Here is a 7,029-nt window from a genome sequence, read left to right on the forward strand (position 1 = left end):
AGTAGTCATTTAAATATGAACTGTATTTAGATAAAGATTTTTGTTAATTTTTATAAGTCTGATTAAAGATTGGGGGTAGGTATATCCTTTTTCTTAGGTTAAAGTACTTGGGAGTAAAGCAAAATGAGACCTGCAACTTAGTTTGAAATGGTCCAGAAAAAGTTCATAAAGCAAATATAGCAAAAATCTAGGTGAAGCGTGTATGGATATACATACTCTTTGAATGTTTCTGTATTTTTCAAAATTATCGTGATAATCTGACAAATGACAATAGGATCAGAGGTTGCTAGCATGTGACCGTTACTGTGCTTGTGAAGAGAATAAAAGCAGTCACTCATTTATTCGTTGACTGTGTCACCGGATATGAAAATAGTTCTAGATGACAGTAACTGGTGTGAAGTAGCCAGCTTGGCCTGCACTAGGCACTAAAATGCAAGCTCTATGAAGCTAGGGTCAGGTCTGTTTCTTTTCACCAATATCCATCAAGCAAGCACTTAGTCCAGTGCTAAGAAATAGTAGGTGCTAAGTTTTTGTTCACTGAATGGTGAAATATGAAAATTCTATGCTTATGATAGATATTCTAACCCTTTTATATTTTCTACAGATCATTGCTTTTTGCCACTTACCACAAAAAATATGCAATTAGTATTTATGTACTTGGTACCTTTGGCAACTCCTATAGTTAATTCAATAACTCAACTTTAAAATTCAAGCCAGAACATTGTAAAGCCTTTGCTCTTCAGAGTTAAGTTACATCTAAGCCTACCTTAATATTTTTATGAAGTTATTTCTTTGAGGCTGTCTTTACTCAATATTTAAAATATAATAGCTAGATTTTATTAGATAAAAATATTTTGTGACTATTAATGACATAACCAAATGAAGGATTCTTATGAAACTTTAAGTTTAAATTACCAAAGATTTTAAGTGATTCAAATTTATTTTCTATTAAAACTAGAAGTTGCCCTAACTGGTTTGGCTCAGTGGACAGAGCGTCAGCCTGCGGACTGAAGGGTCCCAGGTTCGATTCCGGTCAAGGGCATGTACCTTGGTTGTGGGCACATCCCAGTAGGGGTGTGCAGGAGGCAGCTGATTGATGTTTCTCATTGATGTTTCTAACTAACTATCCCTCTCCCTTCCTCTCTGTAAAAAATAAATAAAATATATTAAAAAAACACACACACACAAAACTAGAAGTCATCAAAACAAACAAACAAAACAAAAACTAGAAGTAATCTATCATTCCTTTTTAGAATCAATCTTTTTTCAAACCTGAACGATAATAAAGGTAACACAGGGGCAATCTCATCAAACAGTTGGTAAGTTTTCGAGGTTGTTTTTGTCCTTGTATTAAAAATGTTAAGTTCTAGCTGCTGTGGCTGTCACTGTTGCAGAGGCCCTGGCGCAGGGCGGTAGGACTGGGACCCAGGTCCCGCCCCAGCTGTTGCTGCGAAGCCAGCCAGGAGTCCCTGGAGCGCTGCCACAGCACAGGTGAAGTGACCTGCCCCAGGTCTGGGTCCGGCCTCCTAAAAAAAAAAGTTAAGTTCTGATATCCTCCAAGATTTTTAACCACATTATGAAATTATTAGGGAGCCAATCATCATCATCAAGGGCCTTTCCAGCATTATTTAACAGCTAACATCTACCTTTATTTTGTAACTTTTCTTAGATATGGAGGAAGTATGGAAATTCTTTGTAGAGGCGATGGGGCCTAGTGACAAATAGGCTATAAGGGAGAAAAGGGAGTAAAGAAACCATTAAAAAATAAAACAAAAATGTTTTTATTGATTTTGGAGAGGGGGGGAAGAGAGGGAGAGATATATAAACATGGATAAGTGAAAAACATCAATTGGCTGCCTCCTGCATGTCCCCCACCGGAGATCGAGCCCCAAACCCTGGCATGTGCCCTGACTGGGAATCAAACCAGTCATCCTTGGGTGCATGGGACAATGCTCAACCAATTGAGCCAAAACCAACACAAACAACACAAACTTGCTTATTTTTTTAAAGCAAGTTTTAGCACTATCATTTATATTAACCTTTATAATATTTATTTATATCAATCTTAATCTGATTCTGAAACTGGTAGGCTTAACATAACCTTATTCAATGGTAGAATAAGAGGGTTGGCATATGGAAGTGGGCAATATTCTGTAGACGATGGGAATAAATTTACCTTTCTGCTCCAGTCAGTGTGATATACCGGCATGCATACTCTATTTGACTACTTAGGGTGGAGTCCAGGCTTCCTATTTACTTGTTCTTTTGACCTGGGTAAGACACTTAATTTCACTGGAACTCATCTTCCTCCAGTTTTAAAATATCACTGACTGTAAACCAAGAATTGACTGATAAGAAAATGATAAAAACCTCCAAACAATATGTTGGGACAATTTGTCAGGTCGAAACGGGTGGTATGTATTTGATATTGAGTGACATTAAAAAATAAAAACCCTAACCAATTATGTATTTTAGCAGGAACTTTAGGTAGAAAACAAAAAGCCATTGTGACTTGTATAAAATGAATGAAACTGGGAAAAGAAAAAAAATCTGTGCCAGGGGAAACTGTTACATAGTTGCCTATGAAGTAAGGAGATTCAATGAAGCTAAATCACAACAATAAGGATACCACATTGGGCATCTTAGAGATTAGGCATGAAAATTATATTAACACTACTGACCTGGTGAGTGGATTCCTGCACATTGAAACTAATTAGAAGAAATATTTTAATATTGCTATTCGCCTTTTCTCTATAATAGAAGTGTCAACCAAATTCATGATTGACAGATTGAAACATATGTGTGCAATTGGCACCAGTGAGAGCTTTATATGTATCGCACATGTGTGAATCAATGTTTATTTTTCAATTGCCAGTGTGCATCATATGTACCAGCCGGTCAGTCTATGGTCGTACAGTCGGGTCACTTAGCCTTTTATATATATACTAGAGGCCCGTTGCATGAAGAGATTGGTGCAATAGGTCTTCCTTCCCCTGGCGGCCAGCACCAGTTTTCCTCCAGCACCCGGGACCCAGGTCTTTGGTCTGGCCACAGTGAGACTTGGCTTCTCCACTGCAGCCACAGCGAGGCTTCAGTCTTCAGTCTTCAGTCTTGACTCCGGCCTGGAACCTTCAGTCTTCGCACCGTGCCTATGTATGCAAATTAACCACCATCTTTGTTGGGTTAATTTGCATAGTTGCTCTGACTGGCTGGTGGGCGTAGCAGAGTGACACCAATTTGCATGTCTCTCTTTTATTAGAGTAGATAGACACTTCCTGAAAGAAATCCAAATGGCTAGCTGATATATGAAAAGGCCTTCAATAGCATGAGTAATCAGGAATGCATGTTAAAAACACAATGTCATGGTACAACACATCCACCCGACTGTCAAAACCAAAAAGAACTGCCAATAACAAGTGTGGCTGAGGATGTGCAGCAATGGGACTCAGACATGGCTGGTGTGATTATAACACATTAGAAAGAGCTTGGCATTATTTATTCAAGTTTATGATATGCACATCCACTTCCAGGTATATACTATACAGAAACTGATATAGGCATGATAGAATACATCGGAAGAATGTTCACAGCAGCAGGTATAGCAGTTCCTTCCAAACTAGAAACAATCCAGATATCTATCAACAATAGAATGGTTAAGTAAATCATGGCATATACTACAATGGAACACTGTAATATTCAGCAATTAAAATGAACAAATTAAAGCTATATGAACAACCTAAACAACATATGGATTAAAAACAATGTTGAGCTAAAGCGGTAAGTACCAGAATAATAGATTACATATTAGGGTTTTCCATTTCATAAAGTTCAAAAGGAAGGACAAAACCAAACGATATATTGTTTAGGGATGCATGTTTGTGATAAAACAATAGAGAAAAAAGCAAGGAAATACTTATCACAGAAGATAGAATAAGGGTTACCTCTGAAAAAGAGGGGATGAGTTGTGTTCAGGAAGGTCAACAGGGGGATTTTGGGGTGCTGGCAATGTTCCAGTTCTTGATCTGGTTGGTCACATGAAGGTTTACTTTATAATTACTCATTATACGGAGTAACTGCTTTATGCATTGTAATGTATATTTCACAATAAAAAATCTAAAAGAAACCAAATACTGTAAATGGTATTTGTAGAAAGAAATTTTGCCAGATAATTTACTTAAGAAATCTTTAATAGTAAAACCACTGATGTGGGCTAATAAAACACTGATTAATTCCCCATAAGAGCTCACTTTCAAGTATAGGAGAAAAATACCCCGTTGTCATATTTTAACATAGAAAGCAGATCTCTATCAGAAACAAATTGATGGACCAGAAAACAACTGTTACCTAAAACTCCAAAGTTTTTTGAATTTTGAAAACTAGCTATTTCCTCCTCTGGATTAATCAATAAAGAAAAAAAAATAAAAGAACTAAAAAGTTGCAGACCAAGTTGGATATGTATGAACTTCCTCTTTTCCAGTCGCCAGTTCCAGCTGTTTCCTCTGGTTATCATGCTGGGTGGTGAGGTGGGTGGATCTTTTCCAGTAAGTCTAGTGCAGCTGGTTCTTTTGATGTAGGTTGTAGGTGGTGGGTGGCGGAGGGCTCTCCAGGGTGCCATTCTGTCTTCAGCACTACGGTTCTAAGATCAGGCTGCTGAAAAAGTCCACCTGGTACACACTTTCCTTGAGGTGTACTTGACTAGGTTGCACCCTTTTTATTCAAAACCCACAGAACTGCCCTGGCCGGTGTGGATCAGTTGGTTGGAGCATTGTCCAGTACACCGGAAGGTGGCAGGTTCAATTCTGGTCAGGGCACTTACCTAGATGGTGTTGGATCCAGGGTCAGGCTTAGGGCGTGTATGGGAGGCAATCGATCGATGCTTCTCTCTCTCTCTCTCTCTCTCTCTCTCGCTCTCGCTCTCGCACTCGCTCTCTCTTCTCTCTAAAACCAATGGGAGAAAAATATTATAAAAACCTCTCAGAACTAAAATCTGAGGTGCCCAGCCTCACAAAATCCCCTAAATCTGTGCATCTTATTCCTTCAATTTCCATCAGGAAATCAGGAAGACAGGGAAAACCATAAAAGATTTGTGTTGTAGTCATGTGTTTTGATGGTCTGATTCTCTGTGAGTCTGATTTGGAAGGACATAAACAACGCAGGTTATGAAAAGACAGTCAAACCCAGGGTAGCGTAAGCAGGACAGTTCCCCTGGCTCTTGGAATTTAGGCTCAAAGGCAGTTGTGCAGGTGTTACTTTGTTTCCTCTTGCTTCTGCAACACCCCTCCTGGTCCCATTACTTTTCTGCACGATTTTAATAACAACGAGCCTTGGGATTTATCCAGTTATACCTTGCTCTACTATTTGCATATGCTGGCAGCAGTAGTGGCAGAAACCCTAAGCTCCCCCAGCCTGCGGATAAAAACTTGCTCCTCATCCCCTCCCCACTTCCACGCCAGGGCCCATCGACAGAACTGTGGAATCTGCTTCCTTTCATCCTTGCTGCTGCTTTTATCTCATTCTCACTTACACTGCTCACCAGGACAGGTTCATCCTGAGGATTCTGGTCTTTGCACTTTTAACAATTTGTTTTCCTAGAGAACTACACTTTCAACTTCATGAGTTTTTTTTTTTGTTTTTTTTTACTTGAATTTACTTTCCAGGATAACTTCTGCATGAAAAGCGGCACAACAGTAACAGTATTTACTTTAGAGAGTAAATAGCCTTTGAAACGCAGGCTTGAAACACAGGCCACCGTTTCTGGGTGACGGTCACGTACACCGATTCACAACCGAGGCCAGTGCTCCCGCGCTCCAAACCACCAGCACGCGGGATCGCTAGGACCGCGGCACCATCCAATGCTCCCCCCGGGGAACCGGCACAAATCCGTCCACGGTATCCGGGAGGACGACTCCCCTTTCACTAGAAAGACTCGGGCGGTGACTCGGTGCTCCAGCCGCACCCTTCTTTCCTTGGGGGTAGGGAGGAGGGGGGAGGGGGAAGAAGGGATGCATCACACCTGCCATCGTTACAATGCTGTGTAGTTAGCAAAGCGCCAACACTCCGTCCACTCCCCTGAGCTCCGCGAGTGTTCTCGCCTTCGTTCGTTCGTTCGTTCATTCGTTCATTCATTCATTCACTCACTACACATCTACTCGGGCCGACTCCGCGTTCTCCGGCGCTGGGGCGCGCCCCACACCGCGGAAAGGGTGGGGCGCTCGCTCCCTGGAACAGGTGCAGCGCGCGGATCGGGCAGTGGGACAGCTCCTCCAAGGCCTGTTTGGGGCCCGAGGCCTCACCTTCAGCGGGCCTCCCTCCTCCGGGCTCCCCAAGGAGCAGTCACCACCTGCCCCGTAGGAAACCACTAGAGAGCCAGCCCTCTCCGCCGCCCTCGGGTCGGGGTGAGATCGGGCGGCCGCTCGGGCTCCACTCGGCTCCTCCCCTTCCTCCCTCCAGTTCTGACGCGGCCGCAGAGGCGGCGGCGGCGGCGACAAGCCCAGCGGCCCGAGGCGCACCCACCCGCACCCCAGTCCCGACTTCCTCTTCCTTCCGAGCGTCATCCGAGCGCGCCGGCATCGCCGGGGCGGGGCGGCTCGGCGCGGCGGGGAAGGGGACCCCGGACCGGCGGAGGAAGCCTCTTGCGGAGAGCGGAGGGGAGGGGCGGAGAGCGGTTGCTAGGCGACTAACGTCATCGGCGCGCGCCGCTCCCCTCCCGCCCCTCTCTCTGGAGTGAGGCGAGAGCCCCGCACAGAGCGAGCGAGACAGTGAGCTGGGCTCCGGGCGCCGCTGCCGCCGCGAGCGTGAGACCTGCGAGCATCGGAGACCCCGCCCCCGTGCGCTGGCTGCCGCCGCGACCTCCGCCCTCACCTGGGCCAGCGGGATCCGAGGCCACTGCCCCGCTCCCCCTTCACCTTCCCGGTCGGCAGCCGCGGCTGCACACGCCGGCGGAGCCCGAGCCCGATCCGGACCCGGCGGCCGGGAGGCAGGACGGAGGCTACCTCGGGCCGGGGCCGGGCAGCAGCTCCCCGGTGAGAG

General features: G+C 44.7%; 2 long non-coding RNA genes across 2 annotated transcripts; both read right to left on the minus strand.

The window, feature by feature from the left end:
* Positions 1 to 1,235: 1,235 nt before the first annotated feature.
* On the minus strand, positions 1,236 to 2,437 carry LOC107184143. Its single transcript, XR_001514962.1, has 3 exons — positions 2,177 to 2,437; positions 1,647 to 1,726; positions 1,236 to 1,526 (listed from the first exon to the last, which is right to left on the minus strand). It is a non-coding gene; the product is annotated as an uncharacterized LOC107184143 (long non-coding RNA).
* Positions 2,438 to 3,459: 1,022 nt separating this feature from the next.
* LOC107184147 lies at positions 3,460 to 6,517 on the minus strand. Its single transcript, XR_001514965.1, has 2 exons — positions 6,014 to 6,517; positions 3,460 to 5,128 (listed from the first exon to the last, which is right to left on the minus strand). It is a non-coding gene; the product is annotated as an uncharacterized LOC107184147 (long non-coding RNA).
* Between the last annotated feature and the right edge of the window lie 512 nt (positions 6,518 to 7,029).

Source organism: Myotis davidii, unplaced genomic scaffold (assembly GCF_000327345.1).
Source record: "Myotis davidii unplaced genomic scaffold, ASM32734v1 scaffold323, whole genome shotgun sequence".
Classification (NCBI taxonomy): domain Eukaryota; kingdom Metazoa; phylum Chordata; class Mammalia; order Chiroptera; family Vespertilionidae; genus Myotis; species Myotis davidii.